Consider the following 9460-nt stretch of genomic DNA (forward strand, 5'->3'; position numbering starts at 1 on the left):
GTAACGGCGACCTTGACAACGATCATCGATTGTCGTTTAAAACCCATCTGGTCCCCTTTAGGGAAGGAAATCTGCCGTCCTTACCCTGTCAGGCCTACACGTGACTCCAGACCCCACAGCGATGGGGTTGACCCTGAAATGGCCGAGCGAGACACTCGGCACGCGGGCGATGAGGGATGGGCAACAAACGCTGGGCCTGGCCGGGCCTTGCGAGTCACACATCACCTGGAGAAAATAAATAACTTTGCGTCCAATCTGTTTACATCTTCACTGCCAAAGATTAGAATCTGTTTTTAATGATAAGTGTGGGTTAGTTTAAGAATGTGTGAAAGAGTGAAGGAAAAGTTTGGTCTGTCTCCCTCACTTTGACCTGTAGCCGGGGGTTTATCTTTCAATCGGATCGCCTCCCCTTAGACTAAACTTGGCTTTTAAATCACGGTTTCCATTAGCGAGAGAGACAACGCGCTTACGCCGAGCAACCTCAGAGCAGGGGCATTCTGTGTAAAGCGAGTCACATCGCGAAACCGCGCGCCCATATCGAGAACGCACGCCGAACTATTTTTGTACGTTGACAATTTTCTCTTCCTTTCGACGGTTTTAGCTCCAATGGAAAAGCTTGACATGAAATCTAAACAATGCTGTCCTGTCAGTAAGGTTCCCTTGGCTGGGAGCTCGTTGCTTCTCAAGTAAACATGTTCACGGCAGATCACTGACCTTTCCACAGGAGCTGGGCTTGTTCATGTAGCGCCCATCGGCCAGGGGCAAGGTGCACGGCGTCCCCTCTTTCGTCATGGCAACCCACAGCTCCCAAAAACCAGAAGATACATTCCCGTGCCGGCCTCCCCGAACAGGCGCCGGAATGTGGCGACTAGGGGGCTTTTCGCAGCAACTTCATTTGAAGCCGACTCGTGACAATAAGCGATGATCATTTTCGTTTTTCATTTTCACGTTCACGTTCAATGGGGCCACTCTCTTTCATTCTTCCAAACAACCCCAAAGAGAGACACGGGTTCTGTGCCAGTTATAGAAAGGACACGGGGGGGGGACTGGAGCGGGTGCAAAGCAAGATTTACAAGGGTGATACCAGAACCCATGGGGCTACACCTTTCAGGATAAGACACCCCCCCCCCATTCCACAGTCTACTGGGAAAGGCTGACTAAACATTCAGCCAGTTTACAAAGGCATTCTCAGGGGAATTACCTCTCCGAACCCTCAGGCAACTGAGCAAGACGGCCAGCGTGACAGGTGAGGCTCGTCACCGAGGACCCCACCCAGCTTCCGCAGCTCGCCGGAGCTCGTCCAACCCGCGTGGTGATAGTTTCACACCGTGTGTTCTGACGGTGGTCTGGGTCATGATCGGGGTGCTGGTTGTGGGATCTTGCTGTGCGCAAATTGACTGCGGCGTTTCCCGCATTACGACGGCAATGAGTACTTCATTGGCCGTGAAGGGCTTTGGGGCAATCGTGGACATGTCCGTTCCCATCAAAACCACCGTACAAAATGTAGAAATGGCCTCCCGACGATGATACAAAACAAAATATAGTGACAGCAGCTACAGGGTGTTGTCTGGGCTTGTTGAACAGCTCGGTTCAGTAAAAGTGGCACCTTAATTGTTTACCGCCTCCAGTAATTACCATTAGTTCATGCTCAATGTTGTTTTTAAATCGCTCTTGGAATACGAATGTTATTTTAAAAATGTATTTTATTCCGAAACATTTTCCGAAACACAAAAACACAAATCAATAGCGTCACCACACCCCCCCCCCCCCCACTTCACAGTTTGTACAATTTCCCCCCCCCCTTTTTTTACCTCCCCCCCACCCCCAACGACAGACAATTCCTCAAACATGGTCACGAACTGTCCCCACCGTTTCTCAAAGCCCTCCGCCAACCTCCCCCTCCTCCCACCCCCCACCCCATCCCTCAACCGGAACGTGATCCTTTCCAGCCCAAGAAAGTCGGACAGGTCCCCCCCCCCCCCCCCCCCCCACGCCCGGCCGCCACCTCCACAATCTTCGATAACGTCCCCAACACCCCCCCCCCACCCCACCCCTCAACCGGAACGTGATCCATTCCAGCCCAAGAAAGTCGGACAGGTTCCCCCCCCCCCCCCCCACCCCCACGCCCGGGCCGCCACCCCCCACAATCTTCGATAACGTCCCCAACACCCCCCCCCCCCCCACCCTCCCAGAATATCTCCAACTTCTCGCTGCCCCGGAACAGGTGCGCGTGATCCGCCGGCCCTCGCCCACACTCCTCACACCCGCCGGCCTCCCCCTTGGTAAGAAACCCACTCACCCTCGCCCCGGTCGTACACACCCCACGCACCACCTTGAATTGAATCAAGCACGAGGAGGTCGAATGTACTCTACCGTCGCCCTCACTCCGCACTCCCCATCCCAGATCCCCCCCCCTCAACTCGTCCTCCCATTCATTCTTGATCCTCACCACCTGCGCTCCCCACTGCTCCCCCAGCCACCCAAATATATCGCCAATCCTGCCCTCCCCCTCCGCACATCCGCGAGCAGCAGCCGCTCCAGCAGGGTACACTCCAGCAGCTTGGCAAACCCTCTCCCTTCCTTCCACGTGGAATCCCTCACTTCTGCACACCTGAATTCGCTTCCCTTCGGCGCTCCACCACTCCCGCAGCTCTTCCAGACTTGCAAACCTCTCCTCCAGGTACAAATCCCTCACCCTCACCCACCCCCTGTACATGCCATCCATCTCCCCCGGCTTAAACCTGTGGTTCTCACACAGCGACGTTAACACCGACATCCCCTCCATCCTAAAGTGTCTCCTCAACTGGTTCCACGCCCTGATCGTGGACTGTACCACCGGGGTCACCGTGTCCCCTTCCCGGTGCCAGCGGAAGTGACATCGTCACCCTGACCCTGGGCCCTCTACAGGAGTCCTCCTCCCTCCAAACCCACTCTCACCCCTCCCACCACCATCTCACCTTCTCCGCGTTCGCTGGCCAGCGCTAGTTTGGCAGCGTCAGATTCCCTTTCTGCCTCTGTAACTGGGCCCTCTTTACCCTTCCCCGCCCAGACAAACTCCGAGGTCGTTGCCTCCCATTTCCAGATAAAGGCCTTAGCGATAAAAATCGTGTGGGTCTGGAATGCAAACAGGAACCTCGGCAACACCTTAATCACCTGGACCCTCCCCTCCAGTGACAGGTGTCGCGCATTCCACCTCCTAAAATCCCCCCTCACCTCCTCCACCAACGTTGTCAGGTTCCACTTGTGCAGCTTCACCCACTCCCCCATCGCAAGGACCCCTAGACACCTGAAGCTGCCCCTGGCTACCCTAAATGTCAACACCCCCAGATTGGTTCCCCTACCTGCCGCTTTCACCGGGACCACCTCACTCTTCCCGACGTTTAACTTATATCCCGAGAATGTCCCAAACCTGTCCATTATTCTTCACTTACTCTCCAGCCGGTCCGACGCCATTAGCAACAGGTCGTCCACGTACAGCCGGTGTTCCCTACTCCCCCTCATGATCCCCTGACCCCCTCGGGGTCATCGCCAATGGCTCCATTGCCAGCGTGAACAGCAGGCGACAGCGGGCACCCCTGTCTCATTCCCCCATGCGACCCAAAGCTCCGCGACCTTATCTCATTTGTCCGTGCACGCGCCACCGGGGCCTCATACAACAGACGTGCCCAGGCCACAAACCCCGGGCCAAACCCGAACCTTCCCAAAATCTCAAACAGGTAACTCCACTCCACCCAATCAAAAGTCTTCTCCGCATCCATAGAGACCACCACCTCCAGTACCTGCCCCTCCGTCAGGGTCATAATCACGCTTAGCAGCCTCCCGATGTTACTGGGGAACTGCCCGTCCTTTATGAAGCCCGATTGGTCCTCAGCGACCACCCCATGGTACACACCCCTGCATCCTCCTCGCCACTAACTTGGCCAACACGTTCACATCCATGTTTAACCTGTATGACCCACACTCCAGCTGGTCCTTTCCCTTCTTCGGGATGGGCGTAATCAATGCTTGTATCAATGTCTCCAGCAGTTCTTCCTTCTCCAGCACCTCACTAAACATCCTCGGCCAATGGGGTGCCAACTCCGTCGTGAACTCCTCCTGGTAGCCATCTGACTCTGGGGCCTTCCTCGACTTCATCCCCCCTCATGCTGTCCATCACCTCCCACTGCCCTAATGGCTCCTTCAGTGCCTGCCTCCTCTCTTCCTCCAGCCTCGGGAACTCCAGCCCGTCCACTGATTGCCCCATATGCCCCTCCTCGTCTCGCCAGCTCGGCCCTGATAATCCTACCCGCCTCCTATACTACGTCCCCCCTTCCCTGTCCGCACCCTCAAACTTTTGCGGCCTGCCTCTATAACTGGTCGGCCGACATGCGACTCGCCTTCGCTCCATACTCATATTGCACCCCCCTCGCCCTCTGCAGGTGCCCCACTGCCCCTTTCCCGTTGTCAGCCTGCCCCTGTGACCTCTTTCTCTCGGACAACCCCTCCTCAGTGGGAGCCCTTGAATACTTCCTGTCCACCTCGACCATCACGTCCAACAGCTGTCCATACCCCTCCCACCTCTTACTGTCCCTGTGCGTCTTGCACGGAATAACCTCCCCCTGAACCACCGCCTTCAACACCTCCCACAATGCAGCTGCCGACACCCCCCCCCTCCCCATTCTGATTCGAGTCCAGATAGTCCCTAATCACCGACCGCACCGTCTCACAGAATCCCTCGTGCACCAAAACCCCAAATCCAGCCTCCACCCGACCTCTGCTCCTGCCTCGAACTAAGTCTGACCTCCAACCAGTACGACGGGCGATCCGAGGTCACGCTTCCTGCATACCCCACCCTCACCCCCCCCACTCTCACCCCCCCACCCTCACCCCCCACCCTCACCACACCCTCACCCCCACCCTCACCCCCACCCTCACCCCCCACCCTCACCCCCCCACCCTCACCCCCCACCCTCACCCCCACCCTCACCCCCACCCTCACCCCCACCCTCACTCCCCACCCTCACCCCCCACCCTCACCCCCCACCCTCACCCCCACCCTCACCCCCACCCTCACCCCCCACCCTCACCCCCCACCCTCACCCCCCACCCTCACCCACACCCTCACCCCCCACCCTCACCCCCCACCCTCACCCCCCACCCTCACCCCCCACCCTCACCCCCACCCTCACCCCACCCTCACCCCTCACCCTCACCCCCACCCTCACCCCCCACTCTCACACCCCCACCCTCACCCCCACCCTCACCCCCCACCCTCACCCCCACCCTCACCCCCACCCTCACCCCTCACCCTCACCCCCACCCTCACCCCCCACCCTCACCCCCCACCCTCACCCCCACCCTCACCCCCACCCTCACCCCTCACCCTCACCCCCACCCTCACCCCCCACCCTCACCCCCACCCTCACCCCCACCCTCACCCCCCACCTTCACCCCCACCCTCACCCATCACCCTCACCCCCACACTCACCCCCCACCCTCACCCCCACCCTCACCCCCACCCTCACCCCCACCCCCCACCCTCACCCCCACCCTCACCCCCACCCTTACCCCCCACCCTCACCACCCACCCTCACCCCCACCCTCACCTCTCACCCTCACCCCCAACCTCACCCCCCACCCTCACCCCCACCCTCACACCCCACCCTCACGCCCACCCTCACCCCCATCCTCACCCCCCACCCTCACCCCCACCCTCACCCCCACCCTCACCCCCCACCCTCACCCCTCACCCTCACCCCACCCTCACCCCCACCTCCCCCCCCCTCACCCCCACCCTCACCCTCACCCTCACCCCCCACCCTCACCCCCCCTCACCCCCCACCCTCACCACCACCCACCCCATCCTCCCCCCACCCTCACCCCACCCTCACCCCCCACCCTCACCCCCCACCCTCACCCCCACCCTCACCCCCACCTCACCTCCACCCTCACCCCCACCCTCACCCCCACCCTCACCCCCACCCTCACCCCCACCCTCACACCCCCACCCTCACCCCCCACCCTCACCCCCCACCCTCACCCACACCCTCCCCCCCACCCTCACCCCCCACCCTCACCCCCCACCCTCACCCCCCACCCTCACCCCCCACCCTCACCCCCACCCTCACCCCCCTCACCCTCACCCCCACCCTCACCCCCCCCACTCTCACACCCCACCCTCACCCCCCACCCTCACCCCCCACCCTCACCACCCACCCTCACCCCCACCTCACCCCTCACCCTCACCCCCACCCTCACCCCCCCACCCTCACCCCCCCACCCTCACCCCACCCTCAACCCCCACCCTCAACCCCCACCCTCACCCCCCACCCCTCACCCCCACCCTCAACCCCCACCCTCACCCCACCCTCACCCCCCCACCTTCACCCCCACCCTCACCCATCACCCTCACCCCACACTCACCCCCCACCCTCACCCCCACCCTCACCCCCACCCTCACCCCCACCCCCCACCCTCACCCCCACCCTCACCCCCACCCTCACCCCCACCCTCACCCCCCACCCTCACCCCCACCCTCACCTCTCACCCTCACCCTCAACCTCACCCCCCACCCTCACCCCACCCTCACAACCCCACCCTCACGCCCACCCTCACCCCCATCCTCACCACCCCACCCTCACCCCCCCCCTCACCCCCCACACTCACCCTCACCCTCACCCCCCACCCTCACCCCCCACCCTCACCCCCCACCCTCACCACCATCCTCACCCCCATCCTCACCCCCACCCTCACCCTACCCTCACCCCCCACCCTCACCCCCCACCCTCACCCCCACCCTCACCCCCAACCTCACCTCTCACCCTCACCCCCACCCTCACCCGCCACCCTCACCCCCACCCTCACCCCCACCCTCACCACCATCCTAACACCCATCCTCACCCCCCACCCTCACCCCTACCCTCACCCCCCACCCTCACCCCCCACCCTCACCCCCACCCTCACCCCCACCCTCACCTCTCACCCTCACCCCCACCCTCACCCCCCACCCTCACCCCCACCCTCACCCCCCACCCTCACCCTCACCCTCACCACCACCCTCACCCCCCAACCTCACCCCCCACCCTCACCCCCACCCCCACCCTCACCCCCACCCTCACCCCCCACCCTCACCCCACCCTCACCCCCCTCACCCCCCACCATCACCCCCACCCTCAACCTCAGCCCCCACCCTCACCCCCCACCCTCACCCCCACACCACTCACCCCCCACCCTCACCCCCACCCTCACCCCCCACCCTCACCCTCCACCCTCACCCCCCCACCCTCAACCCCCACCCTCACCCCCCCACCCACCCCCCACCCTCACCCCACCCTCACCCTCACCCCCCACCCTCACCCCCCCACCCTCACCCCCCACCCTCACCCCCCACCCTCACCCCCCCACCCGCACCCCCACACCCTCACCCCCACACCCTCACCCCCACCTCACCCCACCTCACCCCCACCCTCACCCCCCGACCCTCACCCTCCACCCTCACCCCCACCCTCACCCCCACCCTCACCCCCACCCTCACCCCCAGCCCTCACCCTCAACCCTCACCCACCACCCTCACCCCCCACCCTCACGCCCCCACCCTCACGCCTCACCCCCCAACCCTCACCCCCACCCTCACCCACCCACCCTCACCCCCCACCTCACCCCCCACCCTCACCCCCCACCCTCACCCCCACCCTCACTCCCCCACCCTCACCCCCACACTCACCCCCCACCCTCACCCCCACCCTCACCCCCCACCCTCACCCTCCACCCTCACCCCCCACCCTCACCCCCACCCTCACCCCCACCCTCACCCTCACCCCCCACCCTCACCCCCCACCCTCACCCCCACCCTCACCCCCCACCCTCACCCCCACCCTCACCCCCACCCTCACCCCCCACCCTCACCCCCCCACCCTCACCCCCACCCTCACCCCCACCCTCACCCCCACCCTCACCCCCCCCACCCTCACCCCCACCCTCACCCCTCACCCTCACCCCCCACCCTCACCCTCACCCCCACCCCCCACCCTCACCCCACCCCCCACCCTCACCCCCACCCCCACCCCCACCCCCACCCTCACCCTCACCCCCACCCTCACCCTCACCCTCACCCCCACCGACACCATCAAAATCAATTCTGCCGTACACCTTGGACACATGCGAGGGGAAGGAGTAGTCCGGCACCCCCAGGTTCCTAAACTTCCACGGATCCACCATTGCCGTCCGTTCCAAAAACCCTCCCAGCTCCCTCGCCATTCTCAACCTTCCCATTGACTGAGGGCTCGACCTATCCACCTCGGTTCTAACAGACAGTTAGAAACACCCCCCACCCACCCCCCCACCCCCCACCCCCCACCGCCATTGTCAGCTGGTGCTTTATCCACGTCGAGACTCATTCTCAGTAACCCCTTCACACAGCCACATTATCCCAGCCTGCCGCATATACATTCACGAGCACCACCGGCACGTCCTCCATGGCTGCCACAAACAGCGCCTTGTTGGTCAGCAAGATGGCCACACCCCCCCCCCCCCCACCCGAGTGGAATACCTGACCCACCCACCCCTTCCTCAACCTGACCTGACCCTTTGCCCGGGGGGGTGTCTCCTGCAGAAGGACCACCCCCTCGCCTTCAAGCTCCTCAGACGCGCGAAGACCCGAGATCTCTTCACCGGCCCGTTCAGTCCCCGTACATTCCACGTTACAAATCTTACCGGAGACCAACGGCTTCCACTTTCCTCGACCGTCCGTCATCATCTCCCTCCGATTCTACCTCCTTTATCATCACCCTGAACCGGGCCCATCTCAGCTGGCCTCCTTCTCCGCCCACGACCACGCGCAGTCTCTAACAGTGGGCACGTTACGCCCCCTCCTCCCCGCCCCTCCCCTTCCCCTCCGCTCCCCCCACCCCTCCGCCTCGCCATTTACCGCGGCCATCTCCCCCGCCTCACTTCCGTTCACTACCCGTCCGCGTGGCACCTCCTGCCCTGAAGCCCCTCCTACCTGCCCCTCCCCCTGCCCTTCCCTCCCTGCCAATGCGAACAGCTCCCCTTTCCCCCACACGATCACAGACACAACCAAAACCGCAGCCCCCGCCAAAAAACCCACCACAGATGGCGGGGGGATGGGGGGGGGAGGGGGGAACGTTGCCCCCTCACAAACTTATAAGACTGACAGACTTTGGCCCATCGAGTCAGCACCGGCCCTTGGAAAGGGCACGCTGCTTAAGCCCACTCCTCCGCGCTAGCCCATAACCCCGCCTAACCTTGTTGGACACGAAGGGGCAATTCAGAGCTGGATAGCTGCAGTCACAGCCAGAAGGGGTATGAATCTCTCTCTGTAATCTAAAGACTGTAAATCGATCCTGCTGATTTAAAACTAATAGCAGTAGTGACTTTAACTTGATGTGCTTCTGGTAAAAGGTGTTTTAAGTCGTATGGATGTTAAAAGGAAAGATTAAAGGATTACTTAGTGCTGTATTCT

Source organism: Scyliorhinus canicula, chromosome 27 (genome assembly GCF_902713615.1).
Source record: "Scyliorhinus canicula chromosome 27, sScyCan1.1, whole genome shotgun sequence".
Lineage (NCBI taxonomy): Eukaryota > Metazoa > Chordata > Chondrichthyes > Carcharhiniformes > Scyliorhinidae > Scyliorhinus > Scyliorhinus canicula.